General features: G+C 44.6%; 3 non-coding genes and 2 pseudogenes across 3 annotated transcripts; all 5 read right to left on the reverse strand.

The window, feature by feature from the left end:
- Nucleotides 1-5,408: 5,408 nt before the first annotated feature.
- LOC113567021 lies at nt 5,409-8,190 on the reverse strand (annotated as a pseudogene).
- A 415-nt stretch (nt 8,191-8,605) lies between these two features.
- On the reverse strand, nt 8,606-8,784 carry LOC113567016. Its single transcript, XR_003409302.1, has one exon. It is a non-coding gene; the product is annotated as a 5.8S ribosomal RNA (ribosomal RNA).
- Nucleotides 8,785-9,380: 596 nt separating this feature from the next.
- On the reverse strand, nt 9,381-11,375 carry LOC113567025. Its single transcript, XR_003409308.1, has one exon. It is a non-coding gene; the product is annotated as a small subunit ribosomal RNA (ribosomal RNA).
- Nucleotides 11,376-13,775: 2,400 nt separating this feature from the next.
- Nucleotides 13,776-23,123, reverse strand: LOC113567019 (annotated as a pseudogene).
- Nucleotides 23,124-23,538: 415 nt separating this feature from the next.
- Nucleotides 23,539-23,717, reverse strand: LOC113567022. The gene has a single exon (XR_003409305.1). It is a non-coding gene; the product is annotated as a 5.8S ribosomal RNA (ribosomal RNA).
- Between the last annotated feature and the right edge of the window lie 325 nt (nt 23,718-24,042).

Here is a 24,042-nt window from a genome sequence, read left to right on the forward strand (position 1 = left end):
TAGATAGTAGATAGGGACAGAATGAATCTGATCTCTCAGCTTTATTTTACGTGGCGGTTCCTCAGGGAGGGATTTCAACCACGGCGTCTAATGTTTATTTGCAGCTTAGCCTCGATTAGTGCGATATATTTACATATATCACGCCATCACGCACCACCGCTACATACGCAGGAACCTGGTACAATGCGCCAGTTAGCCCCTAAAAAGAAGCTATAGCTATGTACATAGTCGACTCTTCTGGTACCAATTGAAAGTATCCTGGTCGGGCATACAATCCCCCTTGGTGAGGGGCGAGGTGTATCTAACACGTCTTCCGATCTATGGGTCCTCGGCACCCGGTTGAGAGCCGCAACTCCACGAGGAGCCTAGCGGCTCTCCCCGCGTAACGTTTGGGTATCAACCACAGCCACCACGATACTCCCACTAGGGGGCCGACCTCAATGTGCAGCCTTGGAACTGCACAACCCGTGGTACCGATCTTAAGGACTCAGCTCGATCCTCCCTTTTAGCCCCGACCGGCCTGGATAGGGAATCCACCCAGCCCCGTGCGCCGCTTGCGCATTCAGCAGCTGTTTGTCGCCTGGAGAACGCCAGTCCGGCGAACCTTTCGAGAGTCCGCATTCTCTCCTGAGAAGCCGTCACATCGGAGAAGGTCCAGTCGCCATCCGTGTACTGCACTCCAAGTCCATCGAGGTCTCGCAAGTCTGTATAGAGGGGACAAGCACATAGGAAGTGCTGCCAATCCTCGCGTTCTGCGCCGCATAGACATGCTGGCGTGTCGCTAAGGCTTCTTCCATGCAGAAATGCATTGAGCGATCCGTGGCCCGTCAGCAGGAACCCAGCGCGCAGCGTGAAGCCAAACCTTCGTTCGCTGTAGACGAAGCCTGCGTTCGGGATGAAGCGGTGCGTCACCCGTCCTGGGGAGTCACCATCATCCCATCTGCGTTGCCACTCGCACAACAGGTCTTCGTCTAGTCGCGCCCATCTTCTGCTTCCAGCTAAGATTTGCCAAATCTTCGCCGTACAGCCAATCGCTCTCCTCCAGCGGGTAGTCACGCTTTAGTTTGAAGCTGATTGCCAGGCGTCTGGCAACCAGATCAAACGGGGGGGCTCCAGCTAGTACTTGCAGCGCCATGGTGGACACTGTTCGGCATACCGGTAGGCATCCAATCAGGACGATCCTTTGGCACGCAAGCAGATGCCTCCTGGCAACCACTTGCGTCGTCGTCACGACAGACCAAACCGAGGCACCAAATAGTGCACAGGGCACCATGAGTCCGGCATATATTGTCCGCTTTGCGCGGGGACTGAGTCCCCAGTCGACCCGCAGTACGCGCGACAATGCCCCTACGACTCCGGTCAGCTTATCACGCAAGCCCGTGATGTGCGGGAGAAAACTCAACCGCTCGCCGACCGTGATGCCTAGGTACCGATACTTGCACTTATATGGCAGGTTTGCTCCAGCAAGCCGTACCACTGGCGGCCGTCTAAGTATGCCTTTGAGCAGCATGATCGCCGTCTTGCTAGTTGAAACGGCAACGCCGACTTCAACTCCCCAAGCGCCTACGATGGACATTAACTCACCTCCTTTTTGTTCGAGCTCTGATCGGGCATTCCCTTCGATGAGGAGGAGCAAGTCGTCAGCATACGCGCTGAGCGCACCAAGGGGCTCTAAGCGCTGGAGCAACACGTCCATTAAGATGTTCCATATAAATGGACCACTTATGGACCCCTGCGGGCAACCTCTTGTCACCGGAACAGTGGCTACTCCATGCCTACTGACGATGCTCGCACTCCGGCCGGAGAAGAAACTTCGCCACAAGCTTGCTTCTCGGCATCCCAGCTCAAGGAGGCGGCGTAGTGCAGCATTCCACTCAACGTTGTCGAAGGCTCCCTTGAAATCCACGAAGACTCCGAGCACGTATTTCGACCGGCTGGCCGAAACAGTACTCACGACGTGTTTCCAAGCATCCTCCACACAACGTCCTTGGCGAAAGCCAAATTGCCATCTGCAGCCATCCGGAATGGTGTCCTTCAGACGATTCACCATGATGCCCTCAAGCACTTTGCCCAGCACTGGCAACAGACAGATACCCCGATATGAGGTAGGATCGGTCCGGTCCTTATCGGGTCCCTTCAGGAGTGGAACCACCCTGGGATGCTTCCATTCCGTTGGGAAATACCCTGTCTCCAGGCAGCGGGAATACATCGCTGTCATGTGCTGAGGGATGGCACGCCACAATGCCTTGCAAATGGCACCTGTGATGCCGTCCATGCCGGGAGAGCGTCTGCTCTTCAACCTGGCGACGCATGCATCAACCTCGAAAGCTTCGAGGGCCGGTGGAGCCTCGATCGGGATGGCAATGTGTGCATTCGTCTCCGCAACAGGAAAGAAGTTGCGAAGGAGCACACCCGCACAGTCGCGCCATGTTGCGACCAGCCTACCATCCGTTCGAAGGCATCCAATCTCCGTGCTCTTTTTGCGGCCTCGGCAAATCCTGTAGACGTGCCCCCATGGATCATCTCTGTTCTCTCCCACGAAGCGTCGCCAGTTGTCTTCCTTCGATCTCAGGATGAGCTTCTTGTACTGCGCTGAGGAGATCCTCAACGCGAGCACAAGTTCCTCTGCTGCGTCGGTCTCATGCCGACGAGCGTCCTGGAGCCTTCGCCTCAGTCTCCTGACCTCTCGGCGTTTGGAGTGTAGTTCGGCAGTCCACCAAACTACTTTTCTCGCGGCTCTCGGTGTGCTGCGTCCCAGCACTCTGTCGCACACACTGTGCACTACAGAGCGCAGTGCAGACACTTGGTTGTCCAACGGCGATTCGGCGATGTCTTCCGGTAATTCGGCAATCTCCCTTACCACTTCCTCCTCGAACAATCGCCAGCGCGCATTGGAAAGCTTCCATGACGGCACAGGAGCAATGGGCTCAACTGTGTCGTTCGGGTCAGTCGTCACCACAACATGGATCATGTTGTGATCGCTGGTGTCCCATTCCTTCACTTCCCAATCGTATGTGGCCCACATAGTCGCAGCTTGGTTGACGATTGTCACATCGATATCGCTTTGGCCTCTACGGTTATCGAATGTAAACACCCGACTGGCTTCATTGAGCACGCCGGCTCTCATCTCGGTTATCCACTCAGACAGCAGCTCACCCCGTGCATAGTTAGCTTGCCCCCGATTGTGTTCGGAGAGCTTGCTAAACCACGCTGGGGATACTGCGTTCGCGTCGAGCCCAAAGATGACAGGAGTGCGGCTGCCCAGCAGCAGCACCGCATCTAAGTACCTGAGGTACGGCGCCAAGTCGGTGTCGAATTGGCAGTACACGGAGCATAGGAAGATTGAGCCGAATCTTCCCGTAACTCTGACGCATACTCCAAAATCCGTGGTAAGGGTCTCCATTGGCATGCAGATGGCGTCCGGTTCGTCGACGATGATAGCAGCTTTTCCTCGGCGGTCCTGGAAAACTCGCATTCCAGAAGGAAGGCCGGTAATCCGCCCTGCTCCATCGACGTACGGCTCCTGGACCAGTGCGAACTGACGGCCAGAGCTGCGCATGATGGCTCCGAGTTCCATCACAGCCGCTCGGCCACGGCCACAATTAGCTTGGATGAAGCTAAACATTAATGTCTAGCTTGCACCCTCGCCAGTACCGCTCCGTAGATCGGGCACGCCGCTGACAGCATGGAATGTGCTGCAGGGTACCCCTTGAAGCGGCAGTTGCGGCAGTCCACGGGGTTGGGACACCGTGCAACGTTGTGGCCGTTCTGTCCACACCGGTGGCACACGTTCTCCTTTAGGCGACATTGCGACACCTTGTGGTCGAAGCCTGCACATCTGTGGCAGGCGTATGTTCTGACCAAGGAGCGGCAGCGGCATCTAAACCACTTAATGTATACGCATTCGCGCAACGCCTCCTGTGCCTTTGCGTCGACCTCTAGCGTCACGTTGATCGTGGCGCCGTCGGTGACCGACCAGGGTTTACTGCCCAGGTGAACCGACTTTTTGAACTCCGCGGCAGTCATGGTCTCCTCCAGGTTCTTTGTGAAGAGCTCCTCCATGAACTCTTCCGGTGTTATGGACGTGTCCACGTCGTACACCACGACCTGAGGCTTGGTCTCCGGCCTCTTCTTGACCTCCAATCCCGCTTCGGTGAATTTGCTGCTGGCCACTACCTTCCTCAGTTCGCTCACTGAAGGGGTGCGAATAATCGCTCCTCCGCTCTTCAGCTCGCGAACCTCGTGGACGCGGACTCCAAGAGTCGGCACCACGGTCTTCTTAACACGCTCCACTAGCTCCTTGCTGGTCTCCTCCGGGTTTTTGCTCTTTATTAGAGCAGACCAGGTATCCCTAGGCTTAGGGATCGGTGCAGCGACGGCGCTCGGTGCGGGCAGGCCTGGGAAGGCTGTCGCATACGCAGCGGTTGTGACGGCAGTGGTGCCCGTGTGGGCAGCAGCAGCGGGTCTCGGTGGAGGCGGCATCCTTGCCCTCTCCTCCAGGCGCACTTTTTCCCCAGCCAGGGCCATGACCAACTCGTCGTACCGGTTGGTCGCGACGAGGATTTCCATTGAGGCCTCGGGCGGCATCAGCCCCTTAAGTACAGCCTTGCTCACCGCCATCCTTATCGCAGACATTTCTGCGATGATGGCCGAGTAGCCTGCCGCGACAATGTCAGTTGCCGGGCATGTGGCAGCGGTGGTGGCAGCGGTGGTGGCAGCGGTGGCGGCAGCGGTGGCGGCAGCAGGTGGCGGCAGCGGTGGCGGCAGCGGCGGCAGAAGTACTGGCAGCGGTGGTGGCAGCGGCAGCGGCAGAGGTGGATGGAGCCTGCTCAAAGGGGAGCGACGTTGGCGGCGATCTCTCGGCTGGGATCGGCCGCTCTCCAGCTAGCCCAATCCCAAGCCCGATCTTTTTGGCTCCCTGTTTGGCGGCTGAGGACTTCGGCCGACCCCGCCTGCGGGCGGGAACGCTCGACGACGAGCTCGCCCCTACACTAGCCACGCTAGTGTCGCTGGCGTCGGCCTCCGTCTCTATTTCCATAGCCCGGCGGGTTGTGGCTACCTCTATTGGCGTGACTCAACTAATCGGCACTTAGTGGAGACTCGAACCAACGTCTCAGCGGAGACACGAACCGAACGCTTCGAACTCGAGCCAAAGCTTCGAACCAAAGCTTCGAACTCGAACGTGCTGTCGAACTATTCCGACTTGTTGTCGAACTATTCGCACTTGTTTACGAACTAGGGTTCCGCACGTGGTTGTTTTTAGCGTTTATTTTGCAAATATTAATTTGCAAATATCTGCTTTGTTCTTTCACCAAATTAACACCCGATTTCACTCACGAACAGCGCGTGATCTCGCGGCAATTTTGATGTCTTTTCCACTTGGAAAAATCACTTTTTACTTTATTCGAACGACGGTATAGCGGACCGCTTGAAAAACACGTCTGCTTCGAATGGCAGTCAAAAAGCAACTGAGTAGATAGGGACAGTAGGAATCTCGTTAATCCATTCATGCGCGTCACTAATTAGATGACGAGGCATTTGGCTACCTTAAGAGAGTCATAGTTACTCCCGCCGTTGACCCGCGCTTACTTGAATTTCTTCACTTTGACATTCAGAGCACTGGGCAGAAATCACATTGTGTCAACACCCGCTAGGGCCATCACAATGCTTTGTTTTAATTAGACAGTCGGATTCCCCAAGTCCGTGCCAGTTCTGAATTGATTGTTAATTGATAATCGTTATAATTAATAAGAACTAACTGGTTTAACCCAATTAGTATTCTTAAAAATTTTAGCAAGAAAGTTCCACAATTGGCTACGTAACTAAACTATCCGGGGAACAAGTAACTACCATAAATGATAGAAACTCTATTTACCCAGAACGAGCACATAAACCATGTTATTGTTTCCCAATCAAGCCCGACTATCTCAATCTTCAGAGCCAATCCTTATCCCGAAGTTACGGATCTAATTTGCCGACTTCCCTTACCTACATTATTCTATCGACTAGAGACTCTTCACCTTGGAGACCAGCTGCGGATATTGGTACGGCCTGTTGAGAAGTTTGCGTGTCCCCACCATAAATTTTCAAGGTCCGAGGAGAAAATATCGACACAACAGTATATGTCATGCTCTTCTAGCCCATCTACCATATCTCTCTGCGAAAGACTTCCATGGTAGTACGGCTATAAAACAGAAAAGAAAACTCTTCCGATATCTCTCGACGGCTTCTTTATGGTCGTTCCTGTTGCCAGGATGAGCACGAGGCCCATATTTAATAACAAACGGATACTCAACAGGTTACGGAATTGGAACCGTATTCCCTTTCGTTCAAAATTATTCAAGTATTTAAAAATCATAAAAGATTTGACAATATTACTCACTGATTTTTTACTTGAAAATTTTCGGCTTTCGCCTTGAACTTAGGACCGACTAACTCGTGATCAACCACTGTTCACACGAAACCCTTCTCCACTTCAGTCCTCCAAGGTCTCATTCGATTATTTGCTACTACCACCAAGATCTGTGCCAATGGCAGCTCCATGAAGGCTTACGCCAAACACTTCTACGCATACCATTGTACCTTCCTACTCACTAAAGTTTCAAAATTTATATCACAAGTAATATAAATCATCTACTTTAGCGGTAATGTATAGGTATACAACTTAAGCGCCATCCATTTTAAGGGCTAGTTGCTTCGGCAGGTGAGTTGTTACACACTCCTTAGCGGATTTCGACTTCCATGATCACCGTCCTGCTGTTTTAAGCAACCAACGCCTTTCATGGTTTCTGCATGAGTTGTTAATTTGGGCACCGTAACATTACGTTTGGTTCATCCCACAGCGCCAGTTCTGCTTACCAAAAGTGGCCCACTGGGCACATTATATCATAACCTTAAACTTCATATCAAGAAAGTTAAGGTTCTTACCCATTTAAAGTTTGAGAATAGGTTAAGATCGTTTCGACCCTAAGGCCTCTAATCATTCGCTTTACCAGATAAGATTATTTTATATAACATTAAAATGCACCAGCTATCCTGAGGGAAACTTCGGAAGGAACCAGCTACTAGATGGTTCGATTGGTCTTTCGCCCCTATACTCAATTCTGACAATCGATTTGCACGTCAGAACTGTTTCGGTCTTCCATCAGGGTTTCCCCTGACTTCAACCTGATCAAGTATAGTTCACCATCTTTCGGGTCACAGCATATATGCTCAAGGTACGTTCCAGTTAGAGGCATAAATAATATAAATATTATTATACATAACTATATAGAACGCCCCGGGATTGTGTTAATTATCTATAAATAGTTAAAAAACTAATCCCATTATTAGTCAAGTTAATTACGCTATTAGGTTTATCTCCCAATAACTTGCACATATGTTAGACTCCTTGGTCCGTGTTTCAAGACGGGTCCCGAAGGTATCCTGAATCTTTCGCATTGTTAATCATACAAATGCATATAATAAACACAAAAATCAATGATAATTATGCCATTATATAATTTCGAAAAATTAACGCACTGTATTAATTTTAATTTATCAACACTTTATCAAATTAATGACATTTATTCTATGTTAAAATGCAAGCATAATAATTTGAATAAACTATAAGTCATATTTTATGATAAATTTGTTATATGCTAATAGATTACAATGTCCTTATATGGAAAAAATGCACACTATTATTATAATATTGTTAAAATATTACAACTTTAATGATGAATTTTCCATAACGGATATTCAGGTTCATCGGGCTTAACCTCTAAGCAGTTTCACGTACTGTTTAACTCTCTATTCAGAGTTCTTTTCAACTTTCCCTCACGGTACTTGTTTACTATCGGTCTCATGGTTATATTTAGTTTTAGATGGAGTTTACCACCCACTTAGTGCTGCACTATCAAGCAACACGACTCTTTGGAAACATCATCTAGTAATCATTAACGTTATACGGGCCTGGCACCCTCTATGGGTAAATGGCCTCATTTAAGAAGGACTTAAATCGTTAATTTCTCATACTAGAATATTGACGCTCCATACACTGCATCTCACGTTTGCCATATAGACAAAGTGACTTAGTGCTGAACTGATTTCTTTTCGCTCGCCGCTACTAAGAAAATCCTGGTTAGTTTCTTTTCCTCCCCTAATTAATATGCTTAAATTCAGGGGGTAGTCCCATATGAGTTGAGGTTGTATATACGTATATTAAAATTTATAATGATAATTACACTATATTATTATATATAGAGCGTTCTCATAATGAAATCATTATAATATTCGTATTTTATAACGAATATCACGAAGAATATTAAATATTTATATTTACAACAAAATTTCCTTTCGAAACATTAATAAGAGGCAATTCTAGATGAAAAAACTTTAATTATTTTTTTATGCTAGACATTCCTCAGTATTATTTGATTCAAAAAGGACAAAAAAATATATATTTTTCTTCGTTCTTCTCACACAAATATATACAACAATGAGAGATAATGCGTTTCCATTTAATATCAATATTATGAATATATATATATATATATATCCAATAATATACAATATGCTTAAAAATTTCGTAAAATTTTTAAACAACTTATTTAGCATAGTCTTACAACCCTCAACCATATGTAGTCCAAGCAGCACTATAAAATTAATTAAAGTACCAAACAGCATGGACTGCGATATGCGTTCAAAATGTCGATGTTCATGTGTCCTGCAGTTCACACGATGACGCACAGTTTGCTGCGTTCTTCATCGACCCATGAGCCGAGTGATCCACCGCTTAGAGTGATTAAAATTTGTTTATTCATTTATTTGTCAGATATGTCTTTATTGAAAGAAATTAAAAATACACCATTTTACTGGCATATATCAATTCCTTCAATAAATTTTAGTTTTATCCTAAAAGAATGTTGCGAAATGTCTTAGTTTTATATAAGCGATATATTACCATATTGTTAAATAATATAATATGTATTTTGGCTTGTTTGATAATTATCAATTTATATAAAAGTATTAACCTGAAATCAGGTACAACATTGTACTTTTTAGGCTGTTGCATTAACCAATGTATGCCCATAGCTATGATGGACAATACATATTCGCAACGCGTGCATACTATGGTACATATGCACACAGATTTTATAAATCAATATTATTGTAATAATATCATCAATATGTATTTATATATTAATTGCTACACACATAGAACACAATGTTATATGTATAGCTACTACTAAATGAGTATATTGGCAATATAATTAATATAAACATATAATATATACAACTGAATATATTTTATTTTACAATTATGATTTTATAAAAACATATTTTGTTTGGTAAATTGGCAATATATAAATATTTTTGTTAACGGTAGAAACATACAATAATGATCCTTCCGCAGGTTCACCTACGGAAACCTTGTTACGACTTTTACTTCCTCTAAATAATCAAGTTCGGTCAACTTTTGCGAAACAACCGTAACACGCAAGGCGTCACAGTGATCACGTCCGGAGACCTCACTAAATAATTCAATCGGTAGTAGCGACGGGCGGTGTGTACAAAGGGCAGGGACGTAATCAATGCGAGTTAATGACTCACACTTACTGGGAATTCCAAGTTCATGTGAACAGTTTCAGTTCACAATCCCAAGCATGAAAGTGGTTCAGCGGTTTACCCGGACCTCTCGGTCTAGGAAATACACGTTGATACTTTCATTGTAGCGCGCGTGCAGCCCAGGACATCTAAGGGCATCACAGACCTGTTATTGCTCAATCTCATTATTGCTAGACGCAATTTGTCCATTTAAGAAGCTAGTGTCCTTATAATGGGACAAACCAACAGGTACGGCTCCACTTATATAAACACATTCAAACACAATAAACATTTTACTGCCACCATGAATGAAGGCTATATAAGCTTCAACACCATAATCCTGAAGATATCTATTTAATATATTTGAGTCTCGTTCGTTATCGGAATTAACCAGACAAATCACTCCACGAACTAAGAACGGCCATGCACCACCACCCATAGATTCGAGAAAGAGCTATCAATCTGTCTTACACACTTATGTTCGGACCTGGTAAGTTTTCCCGTGTTGAGTCAAATTAAGCCGCAGGCTCCACTCCTGGTGGTGCCCTTCCGTCAATTCCTTTAAGTTTCAGCTTTGCAACCATACTTCCCCCGGAGCCCAAAAGCTTTGGTTTCCCGGGAAGCGACTGAGAGAGCCATAAAAGTAGCTACACCCAATTGCTAGCTGGCATCGTTTATGGTTAGAACTAGGGCGGTATCTGATCGCCTTCGAACCTCTAACTTTCGTTCTTGATTAATGAAAACATCTTTGGCAAATGCTTTCGCTTAAGTTAGTCTTACGACGGTCCAAGAATTTCACCTCTCGCGTCGTAATACTAATGCCCCCAAACTGCTTCTATTAATCATTACCTCTTGATCTGAAAACCAATGAAAGCAGAACAGAGGTCTTATTTCATTATCCCATGCACAGAATATTCAGGCATTTGAAGCCTGCTTTAAGCACTCTAATTTGTTCAAAGTAATTGTACCGGCCCACAATAACACTCGATGAAGAGCACTAATGCAGGTTTTTAAATAGGAGGAATATATAAAAAAATACAAGTACTTAATTATATATAAGAACTCCACCGGTAATACGCTTACATACATAAAGGTATAGTAGTAACCACAATTGTAAGTTGTACTACCCGTATGAAGCACAAGTTCAACTACGAACGTTTTAACCGCAACAACTTTAATATACGCTATTGGAGCTGGAATTACCGCGGCTGCTGGCACCAGACTTGCCCTCCAATTGGTCCTTGTTAAAGGATTTAAAGTGTACTCATTCCAATTACAGGGCCTCGGATATGAGTCCTGTATTGTTATTTTTCGTCACTACCTCCCCGAGCTGGGAGTGGGTAATTTACGCGCCTGCTGCCTTCCTTAGATGTGGTAGCCGTTTCTCAGGCTCCCTCTCCGGAATCGAACCCTGATTCCCCGTTACCCGTTGCAACCATGGTAGTCCTAGATACTACCATCAAAAGTTGATAGGGCAGACATTTGAAAGATCTGTCGTCGGTACAAGACCATACGATCTGCATGTTATCTAGAGTTCAACCAATGTAACGATCTTACGATCGCTTGGTTTTAGCCTAATAAAAGCACACGTCCCATAAGGTCCGTGTTTTAATTGCATGTATTAGCTCTAGAATTACCACAGTTATCCAAGTAACTGTTAACGATCTAAGGAACCATAACTGATATAATGAGCCTTTTGCGGTTTCACTTTTAATTCGTGTGTACTTAGACATGCATGGCTTAATCTTTGAGACAAGCATATAACTACTGGCAGGATCAACCAGAATAATGTTTTCGTTTCGTGCGCATACGCTCACATATGTAAATATTTGACAACTCAATAATACTTTTGAATAAAAAAAAAAAATAAATAAATATTTTTTATCAACAGTTTATGAGAATTTGTTAAACGATTGTGGCCATTTTTATATAGCATTCACATTCGCCATTTTTCTCTATACAAATATATATATTTTATTATATACATTTTTTTTTCGTTCAAAAATATCTTTTTATTTGCACTTAATATATTATCACACGTATATAGGCTTAAACCAATATTAATTGTGTTTAAACTATGTATTTTAACAACAAATTTAAAATTTATCCAATTTCGTATGCGTTTTTTGTGATATACATTAAATAAAACCAAACACATGAGTTCATGTGGAATGGAATTTATATATTTTGGCAATATTTGAATTTGCATATAAATCGCTTTGATTATATATGCTGGTACATTGTTGAAATGGCACTCATACAATATTTAATCATATAAGACCATTTCCAAAAATTCACGATAATAATTCGAAACAGAAATGATATATACTAAATAGTATATATCTTGGTTAGTTTCACTATATTATCTTTATTAAGATCAATTTGAAAACAAATATCTCCTATTAAACACTACTTTGAGTATAATGACAACATATAATAATATTATATACAATACTGTACCAAATATTGTATACAATACCGATGGACATCAACTGTCCATCATGTATAGGTTTTCTGCCACGCTTTCCGCAAATCGGGTATTTTTGCTTTAGAGTGCCTCTTAACAATAGTTTCTTTTCGTATTTTAATAAAAAATACAATACTATCACTTCAAAATTATTCATATATATTAAGAAATATATATATATTCATATAAAATACACAGACATTGCCGGCTAAGTATATTCCCCATATCATATGAAATAAATTAATAATTTTTCATTATAAAATTTTCATATGAAATATACCATGCACGAGACTACCACTCCCTATATAGGTTTTATGCCACGCTTTCCGCAAATCGGGTATTTTTACTTGAGAGTGCCTCTTAACAATAGTTTCTTTTCGTATTTTAATAAAAAATACAATACTATCACTTCAAAATTATTCATATATACTAAGAAATATATATATATTCATATAAAACACACAGACATTGCCGGCTAAGTATATTCCCCATATCATATGAAATAAATTAATAATTTTTCATTATAAAATTTTCATATGAAATATACCATGCACGAGACTACCACTCCCTATATAGGTTTTCTGCCACGCTTTCCGCAAATCGGGTATTTTTACTTGAGAGTGCCTCTTAACAATAGTTTCTTTTCGTATTTTAATAAAAAATACAATACTATCACTTCAAAATTATTCATATATACTAAGAAATATATATATATTCATATAAAATACACAGACATTGCCGGCTAAGTATATTCCCCATATCATATGAAATAAATTAATAATTTTTCATTATAAAATTTTCATATGAAATATACCATGCACGAGACTACCACTCCCTATATAGGTTTTCTGCCACGCTTTCCGCAAATCAGGTATTTTTACTTGAGAGTACCTTTTAAAAATAGTTTCTTTTCGTATTTTAATACAAAATATTATACTATCACTTCAAAATTATTCATATATATTAAGAAAAATATATATACGCATATAAAATAAACAGACATTGCCGACTTAGTATGTTCCCCATATCATATGAAATTAAATTAATTATTTTTCATTACATTCATCATTCATTTACATGAAAGATATCATATCAGCTGGTATCTTTGCTTTAATTTCACATATACACGTAATATATCTATTTATATTAAATACATTTTTATATTTTCTATATTTATAATCGCATTATGATTATGCTATAATGTTATATTATATATGAGAAACATTCCCATATCCATATCCATATCCATATAAAACCTAATTCATAATCAAATCATGCTCATGTTATAATATAACATATAATATTATCACATTTTATATACCAAAGTATTTAATTCTTGCATTCATATCACATATCATTAAATTCCAATATTAGAAATACTTCCAAGTTCCACATACGATCACTCCATGCTTTTTGCATTCATATTATTTCATATATACATTCACATTTGCACATATGCATATACACTATGTTTCGTGTGTTTACATAATACAATTTTTATAAGTATCATTTCATATGTAATTAAGTATAACAAACTTATAATATAACATTATATTCATATTCAAGCCAACGTAATTTATATAGGATAAATAATTTATCCATATTTATATAAAATATATTCTTTTTAATATATATATATATATATATTACCATTTATAGGTATATATTCATATAAATATATAAAAATAATTTTCATATATAAAGAATAAATTTATATATATCGAATCATCAAGCAAAGGATAAGCTTCAGTGGATCGCAGTATGGCAGCTGCTCAACCACTTACAACACCTTGCCTGTTACAAAAGTCGTTTACAATTGATTCTAGGCTTTGTCATTGTATTAAATAATGTTTTTATATGCAACTAGCGCGGCATCAGGTGATCGATGATCCTCCCAATTTACTATGTTACAAATTACATTGGCATCACATCCATTGTCGTTTATAAAATAAATTATAAACTTTTAATGGTTTAGAAGCCATACAATGCAAATTGCCCCTTATTTATCATTGCAGTCCAGCACGGATACGACCTTAGAGGCGTTCAGGCATAATCCAACGGACGTAGCGTCATACCACTGTTCGCTCGAACAAGTATTGTGCCATTGGTCCGTACCTGCGGTTCCTCTCGTACTACGCAGGAATGCTGTCGCAACAACGTTTTGTCATTAGTAGGGTAAAACTAACCTGTCTCACGACGGTCTAAACCCAGCTCACGTTCCCTTGCATGGGTGAACAATCCAACGCTTGGTGAATTTTGCTTCACAATGATAGGAAGAGCCGACATCGAAGGATCAAAAAGCGACGTCGCTATGAACGCTTGGCCGCCACAAGCCAGTTATCCCTATGGTAACTTTTCTGACACCTCTTGTTAAAAACTCTTTAAACCAAAAGGATCGATAGGCCGAGCTTTTGCTGTCCCTGTGTGTACTGAACACCGAGATCAAGTCAGCATTTGCCCTTTTGCTCTATGTGTGGTTTCTGTCCGCACTGAGCTGGCCTTGGGACACCTCCGTTATTATTTGAGAGATGTACCGCCCCAGTCAAACTCCCTACCTGGCAATGTCCTTGAATTGGATCATACCTGAGTAATTGGAGTTATACCAAATTTTCAAATTGAAAATACATAAATGCATTTTCTCATTAAAGAATTTGTTTGCGATTATATAACAAACTCGTGATACTTTGATCAAGAAGCTTGCATCAAAACCCAATACCATAAGATATAATAAATATATCCGTATAATGGCTAGGAAATGATACACGTTCCATTTAATCAAGTAAGTAAGGAAACAATAAGAGTAGTGGTATTTCATTGTCGATACCAAACCGAAATCTAATATCTCCCACTTATGCTACACCTCTTATGTCTCCTTACACTGCCAGATTAGAGTCAAGCTCAAAAGGGTCTTCTTTCCCCGCTAATTATTCCAAGCCCGTTCCCTTGGCTGTGGTTTCGCTAGATAGTAGATAGGGACAGAATGAATCTGATCTCTCAGCTTTATTTTACGTGGCGGTTCCTCAGGGAGGGATTTCAACCACGGCGTCTAATGTTTATTTGCAGCTTAGCCTCGATTAGTGCGATATATTTACATATATCACGCCATCACGCACCACCGCTACATACGCAGGAACCTGGTACAATGCGCCAGTTAGCGCCCCTAAAAAGAAGCTATAGCTATGTACATAGCGACTCTTCTGGTACCAATTGAAAGTATCCTGGTCGGGCATACAATCCCCCTTGGTGAGGGGCGAGGTGTATCTAACACGTCTTCCGATCTATGGGTCTCGGCACCCGGTTGAGAGCGCAACTCCACGAGGAGCCTAGCGGCTCTCCCCGCGTAACGTTTGGGTATCAACCACAGCCACCACGATACTCCCACTAGGGGGCCGACCTCAATGTGCAGCCTTGGAACTGCACAACCCGTGGTACCGATCTTAAGGACTCAGCTCGATCCTCCCTTTTAGCCCCGACCGGCCTGGATAGGGAATCCACCCAGCCCGTGCGCCGCTTGCGCATTCAGCAGCTGTTGTCGCCTGGAGAACGCCAGTCCGGCGAACCTTTCGAGAGTCCGCATTCTCTCCTGAGAAGCCGTCACATCGGAGAAGGTCCAGTCGCCATCCGTGTACTGCACTCCAAGTCCATCGAGGTCTCGCAAGTCTGTATAGAGGGGACAAGCACATAGGAAGTGCTGCCAATCCTCGCGTTCTGCGCCGCATAGACATGCTGGCGTGTCGCTAAGGCTTCTTCCATGCAGAAATGCATTGAGCGATCCGTGGCCCGTCAGCAGGAACCCAGCGCGCAGCGTGAAGCCAAACCTTCGTTCGCTGTAGACGAAGCCTGCGTTCGGGATGAAGCGGTGCGTCACCCGTCCTGGGGAGTCACCATCATCCCATCTGCGTTGCCACTCGCACAACAGGTCTTCGTCTAGTCGCGCCATCTTCTGCTTCCAGCTAAGATTTGCCAAATCTTCGCCGTACAGCCAATCGCTCTCCTCCAGCGGGTAGTCACGCTTTAGTTTGAAGCTGATTGCCAGGCGTCTGGCAACCAGATCAAACGGGGGGGCTCCAGCTAGTACTTGCAGCGCCATGGTGGACACTGTTCGGCATACCGGTAGGCATCCAATCAGGACGATCCTTTGGCACGCAAGCAGATGCCTCCTGGCAACCACTTGCGTCGTCGTCACGACAGACCAAACCGAGGCACCAAATAGTGCACAGGGCACCATGAGTCCGGCATATATTGTCCGCTTTGCGCGGGGACTGAGTCCCCAGTCGACCCGCAGTACGCGCGACAATGCCCCTACGACTCCGGTCAGCTTATCACGCAAGCCCGTGATGTGCGGAAGAAAACTCAACCGCTCGCCGACCGTGATGCCTAGGTACCGATACTTGCACTTATATGGCAGGTTTGCTCCAGCAAGCCGTACCACTGGCGGCCGTCTAAGTATGCCTTTGAGCAGCATGATCGCCGTCTTGCTAGTTGAAACGGCAACGCCGACTTCAACTCCCCAAGCGCCTACGATGGACATTAACTCACCTCCTTTTTGTTCGAGCTCTGATCGGGCATTCCCTTCGATGAGGAGGAGCAAGTCGTCAGCATACGCGCTGAGCGCACCAAGGGGCTCTAAGCGCTGGAGCAACACGTCCATTAAGATGTTCCATATAAATGGACCACTTATGGACCCCTGCGGGCAACCTCTTGTCACCGGAACAGTGGCTACTCCATGCCTACTGACGATGCTCGCACTCCGGCCGGAGAAGAAACTTCGCCACAAGCTTGCTTCTCGGCATCCCAGCTCAAGGAGGCGGCGTAGTGCAGCATTCCACTCAACGTTGTCGAAGGCTCCCTTGAAATCCACGAAGACTCCGAGCACGTATTTCGACCGGCTGGCCGAAACAGTACTCACGACGTGTTTCCAAGCATCCTCCACACAACGTCCTTGGCGAAAGCCAAATTGCCATCTGCAGCCATCCGGAATGGTGTCCTTCAGACGATTCACCATGATGCCCTCAAGCACTTTGCCCAGCACTGGCAACAGACAGATACCCCGATATGAGGTAGGATCGGTCCGGTCCTTATCGGGTCCCTTCAGGAGTGGAACCACCCTGGGATGCTTCCATTCCGTTGGGAAATACCCTGTCTCCAGGCAGCGGGAATACATCGCTGTCATGTGCTGAGGGATGGCACGCCACAATGCCTTGCAAATGGCACCTGTGATGCCGTCCATGCCGGGAGAGCGTCTGCTCTTCAACCTGGCGACGCATGCATCAACCTCGAAAGCTTCGAGGGCCGGTGGAGCCTCGATCGGGATGGCAATGTGTGCATTCGTCTCCGCAACAGGAAAGAAGTTGCGAAGGAGCACACCCGCACAGTCGCGCCATGTTGCGACCAGCCTACCATCCGTTCGAAGGCATCCAATCTCCGTGCTCTTTTTGCGGCCTCGGCAAATCCTGTAGACGTGCCCCCATGGATCATCTCTGTTCTCTCCCACGAAGCGTCGCCAGTTGTCTTCCTTCGATCTCAGGATGAGCTTCTTGTACTGCGCTGAGGAGATCCTCAACGCGAGCACAAGTTCCTCTGCTGCGTCGGTCTCATGCCGACGAGCGTCCTGGAGCCTTCGCCTCAGTCTCCTGACCTCTCGGCGTTTGGAGTGTAGTTCGGCAGTCCACCAAACTACTTTTCTCGCGGCTCTCGGTGTGCTGCGTCCCAGCACTCTGTCGCACACACTGTGCACTACAGAGCGCAGTGCAGACACTTGGTTGTCCAACGGCGATTCGGCGATGTCTTCCGGTAATTCGGCAATCTCCCTTACCACTTCCTCCTCGAACAATCGCCAGCGCGCATTGGAAAGCTTCCATGACGGCACAGGAGCAATGGGCTCAACTGTGTCGTTCGGGTCAGTCGTCACCACAACATGGATCATGTTGTGATCGCTGGTGTCCCATTCCTTCACTTCCCAATCGTATGTGGCCCACATAGTCGCAGCTTGGTTGACGATTGTCACATCGATATCGCTTTGGCCTCTACGGTTATCGAATGTAAACACCCGACTGGCTTCATTGAGCACGCCGGCTCTCATCTCGGTTATCCACTCAGACAGCAGCTCACCCCGTGCATAGTTAGCTTGCCCCCGATTGTGTTCGGAGAGCTTGCTAAACCACGCTGGGGATACTGCGTTCGCGTCGAGCCCAAAGATGACAGGAGTGCGGCTGCCCAGCAGCAGCACCGCATCTAAGTACCTGAGGTACGGCGCCAAGTCGGTGTCGAATTGGCAGTACACGGAGCATAGGAAGATTGAGCCGAATCTTCCCGTAACTCTGACGCATACTCCAAAATCCGTGGTAAGGGTCTCCATTGGCATGCAGATGGCGTCCGGTTCGTCGACGATGATAGCAGCTTTTCCTCGGCGGTCCTGGAAAACTCGCATTCCAGAAGGAAGGCCGGTAATCCGCCCTGCTCCATCGACGTACGGCTCCTGGACCAGTGCGAACTGACGGCCAGAGCTGCGCATGATGGCTCCGAGTTCCATCACAGCCGCTCGGCCACGGCCACAATTAGCTTGGATGAAGCTAAACATTAATGTCTAGCTTGCACCCTCGCCAGTACCGCTCCGTAGATCGGGCACGCCGCTGACAGCATGGAATGTGCTGCAGGGTACCCCTTGAAGCGGCAGTTGCGGCAGTCCACGGGGTTGGGACACCGTGCAACGTTGTGGCCGTTCTGTCCACACCGGTGGCACACGTTCTCCTTTAGGCGACATTGCGACACCTTGTGGTCGAAGCCTGCACATCTGTGGCAGGCGTATGTTCTGACCAAGGAGCGGCAGCGGCATCTAAACCACTTAATGTATACGCATTCGCGCAACGCCTCCTGTGCCTTTGCGTCGACCTCTAGCGTCACGTTGATCGTGGCGCCGTCGGTGACCGACCAGGGTTTACTGCCCAGGTGAACCGACTTTTTGAACTCCGCGGCAGTCATGGTCTCCTCCAGGTTCTTTGTGAAGAGCTCCTCCATGAACTCTTCCGGTGTTATGGACGTGTCCACGTCGTACACCACGACCTGAGGCTTGGTCTCCGGCCTCTTCTTGACCTCCAATCCCGCTTCGGTGAATTTGCTGCTGGCCACTACCTTCCTCAGTTCGCTCACTGAAGGGGTGCGAATAATCGCTCCTCCGCTCTTCAGCTCGCGAACCTCGTGGACGCGGACTCCAAGAGTCGGCACCACGGTCTTCTTAACACGCTCCACTAGCTCCTTGCTGGTCTCCTCCGGGTTTTTGCTCTTTATTAGAGCAGACCAGGTATCCCTAGGCTTAGGGATCGGTGCAGCGACGGCGCTCGGTGCGGGCAGGCCTGGGAAGGCTGTCGCATACGCAGCGGTTGTGACGGCAGTGGTGCCCGTGTGGGCAGCAGCAGCGGGTCTCGGTGGAGGCGGCATCCTTGCCCTCTCCTCCAGGCGCACTTTTTCCCCAGCCAGGGCCATGACCAACTCGTCGTACCGGTTGGTCGCGACGAGGATTTCCATTGAGGCCTCGGGCGGCATCAGCCCCTTAAGTACAGCCTTGCTCACCGCCATCCTTATCGCAGACATTTCTGCGATGATGGCCGAGTAGCCTGCCGCGACAATGTCAGTTGCCGGGCATGTGGCAGCGGTGGTGGCAGCGGTGGTGGCAGCGGTGGCGGCAGCGGTGGCGGCAGCAGTGGCGGCAGCGGTGGCGGCAGCGGCGGCAGAAGTACTGGCAGCGGTGGTGGCAGCGGCAGCGGCAGAGGTGGATGGAGCCTGCTCAAAGGGGAGCGACGTTGGCGGCGATCTCTCGGCTGGGATCGGCCGCTCTCCAGCTAGCCCAATCCCAAGCCCGATCTTTTTGGCTCCCTGTTTGGCGGCTGAGGACTTCGGCCGACCCCGCCTGCGGGCGGGAACGCTCGACGACGAGCTCGCCCCTACACTAGCCACGCTAGTGTCGCTGGCGTCGGCCTCCGTCTCTATTTCCATAGCCCGGCGGGTTGTGGCTACCTCTATTGGCGTGACTCAACTAATCGGCACTTAGTGGAGACTCGAACCAACGTCTCAGCGGAGACACGAACCGAACGCTTCGAACTCGAGCCAAAGCTTCGAACCAAAGCTTCGAACTCGAACGTGCTGTCGAACTATTCCGACTTGTTGTCGAACTATTCGCACTTGTTTACGAACTAGGGTTCCGCACGTGGTTGTTTTTAGCGTTTATTTTGCAAATATTAATTTGCAAATATCTGCTTTGTTCTTTCACCAAATTAACACCCGATTTCACTCACGAACAGCGCGTGATCTCGCGGCAATTTTGATGTCTTTTCCACTTGGAAAAATCACTTTTTACTTTAGGGACAGTAGGAATCTCGTTAATCCATTCATGCGCGTCACTAATTAGATGACGAGGCATTTGGCTACCTTAAGAGAGTCATAGTTACTCCCGCCGTTGACCCGCGCTTACTTGAATTTCTTCACTTTGACATTCAGAGCACTGGGCAGAAATCACATTGTGTCAACACCCGCTAGGGCCATCACAATGCTTTGTTTTAATTAGACAGTCGGATTCCCCAAGTCCGTGCCAGTTCTGAATTGATTGTTAATTGATAATCGTTATAATTAATAAGAACTAACTGGTTTAACCCAATTAGTATTCTTAAAAATTTTAGCAAGAAAGTTCCACAATTGGCTACGTAACTAAACTATCCGGGGAACAAGTAACTACCATAAATGATAGAAACTCTATTTACCCAGAACGAGCACATAAACCATGTTATTGTTTCCCAATCAAGCCCGACTATCTCAATCTTCAGAGCCAATCCTTATCCCGAAGTTACGGATCTAATTTGCCGACTTCCCTTACCTACATTATTCTATCGACTAGAGACTCTTCACCTTGGAGACCAGCTGCGGATATTGGTACGGCCTGTTGAGAAGTTTGCGTGTCCCCACCATAAATTTTCAAGGTCCGAGGAGAAAATATCGACACAACAGTATATGTCATGCTCTTCTAGCCCATCTACCATATCTCTCTGCGAAAGACTTCCATGGTAGTACGGCTATAAAACAGAAAAGAAAACTCTTCCGATATCTCTCGACGGCTTCTTTATGGTCGTTCCTGTTGCCAGGATGAGCACGAGGCCCATATTTAATAACAAACGGATACTCAACAGGTTACGGAATTGGAACCGTATTCCCTTTCGTTCAAAATTATTCAAGTATTTAAAAATCATAAAAGATTTGACAATATTACTCACTGATTTTTTACTTGAAAATTTTCGGCTTTCGCCTTGAACTTAGGACCGACTAACTCGTGATCAACCACTGTTCACACGAAACCCTTCTCCACTTCAGTCCTCCAAGGTCTCATTCGATTATTTGCTACTACCACCAAGATCTGTGCCAATGGCAGCTCCATGAAGGCTTACGCCAAACACTTCTACGCATACCATTGTACCTTCCTACTCACTAAAGTTTCAAAATTTATATCACAAGTAATATAAATCATCTACTTTAGCGGTAATGTATAGGTATACAACTTAAGCGCCATCCATTTTAAGGGCTAGTTGCTTCGGCAGGTGAGTTGTTACACACTCCTTAGCGGATTTCGACTTCCATGATCACCGTCCTGCTGTTTTAAGCAACCAACGCCTTTCATGGTTTCTGCATGAGTTGTTAATTTGGGCACCGTAACATTACGTTTGGTTCATCCCACAGCGCCAGTTCTGCTTACCAAAAGTGGCCCACTGGGCACATTATATCATAACCTTAAACTTCATATCAAGAAAGTTAAGGTTCTTACCCATTTAAAGTTTGAGAATAGGTTAAGATCGTTTCGACCCTAAGGCCTCTAATCATTCGCTTTACCAGATAAGATTATTTTATATAACATTAAAATGCACCAGCTATCCTGAGGGAAACTTCGGAAGGAACCAGCTACTAGATGGTTCGATTGGTCTTTCGCCCCTATACTCAATTCTGACAATCGATTTGCACGTCAGAACTGTTTCGGTCTTCCATCAGGGTTTCCCCTGACTTCAACCTGATCAAGTATAGTTCACCATCTTTCGGGTCACAGCATATATGCTCAAGGTACGTTCCAGTTAGAGGCATAAATAATATAAATATTATTATACATAACTATATAGAACGCCCCGGGATTGTGTTAATTATCTATAAATAGTTAAAAAACTAATCCCATTATTAGTCAAGTTAATTACGCTATTAGGTTTATCTCCCAATAACTTGCACATATGTTAGACTCCTTGGTCCGTGTTTCAAGACGGGTCCCGAAGGTATCCTGAATCTTTCGCATTGTTAATCATACAAATGCATATAATAAACACAAAAATCAATGATAATTATGCCATTATATAATTTCGAAAAATTAACGCACTGTATTAATTTTAATTTATCAACACTTTATCAAATTAATGACATTTATTCTATGTTAAAATGCAAGCATAATAATTTGAATAAACTATAAGTCATATTTTATGATAAATTTGTTATATGCTAATAGATTACAATGTCCTTATATGGAAAAAATGCACACTATTATTATAATATTGTTAAAATATTACAACTTTAATGATGAATTTTCCATAACGGATATTCAGGTTCATCGGGCTTAACCTCTAAGCAGTTTCACGTACTGTTTAACTCTCTATTCAGAGTTCTTTTCAACTTTCCCTCACGGTACTTGTTTACTATCGGTCTCATGGTTATATTTAGTTTTAGATGGAGTTTACCACCCACTTAGTGCTGCACTATCAAGCAACACGACTCTTTGGAAACATCATCTAGTAATCATTAACGTTATACGGGCCTGGCACCCTCTATGGGTAAATGGCCTCATTTAAGAAGGACTTAAATCGTTAATTTCTCATACTAGAATATTGACGCTCCATACACTGCATCTCACGTTTGCCATATAGACAAAGTGACTTAGTGCTGAACTGATTTCTTTTCGCTCGCCGCTACTAAGAAAATCCTGGTTAGTTTCTTTTCCTCCCCTAATTAATATGCTTAAATTCAGGGGGTAGTCCCATATGAGTTGAGGTTGTATATACGTATATTAAAATTTATAATGATAATTACACTATATTATTATATATAGAGCGTTCTCATAATGAAATCATTATAATATTCGTATTTTATAACGAATATCACGAAGAATATTAAATATTTATATTTACAACAAAATTTCCTTTCGAAACATTAATAAGAGGCAATTCTAGATGAAAAAACTTTAATTATTTTTTTATGCTAGACATTCCTCAGTATTATTTGATTCAAAAAGGACAAAAAAATATATATTTTTCTTCGTTCTTCTCACACAAATATATACAACAATGAGAGATAATGCGTTTCCATTTAATATCAATATTATGAATATATATATATATATATATCCAATAATATACAATATGCTTAAAAATTTCGTAAAATTTTTAAACAACTTATTTAGCATAGTCTTACAACCCTCAACCATATGTAGTCCAAGCAGCACTATAAAATTAATTAAAGTACCAAACAGCATGGACTGCGATATGCGTTCAAAATGTCGATGTTCATGTGTCCTGCAGTTCACACGATGACGCACAGTTTGCTGCGTTCTTCATCGACCCATGAGCCGAGTGATCCACCGCTTAGAGTGATTAAAATTTGTTTATTCATTTATTTGTCAGATATGTCTTTATTGAAAGAAATTAAAAATACACCATTTTACTGGCATATATCAATTCCTTCAATAAATTTTAGTTTTATCCTAAAAGAATGTTGCGAAATGTCTTAGTTTTATATAAGCGATATATTACCATATTGTTAAATAATATAATATGTATTTTGGCTTGTTTGATAATTATCAATTTATATAAAAGTATTAACCTGAAATCAGGTACAACATTGTACTTTTTAGGCTGTTGCATTAACCAATGTATGCCCATAGCTATGATGGACAATACATATTCGCAACGCGTGCA

The sequence above is a fragment of the Drosophila persimilis genome, unplaced genomic scaffold, assembly GCF_003286085.1.
Source record: "Drosophila persimilis strain 14011-0111.01,24,50 unplaced genomic scaffold, DperRS2 tig00001520-arrow-arrow-pilon, whole genome shotgun sequence".
In the NCBI taxonomy this organism is placed as follows: domain Eukaryota; kingdom Metazoa; phylum Arthropoda; class Insecta; order Diptera; family Drosophilidae; genus Drosophila; species Drosophila persimilis.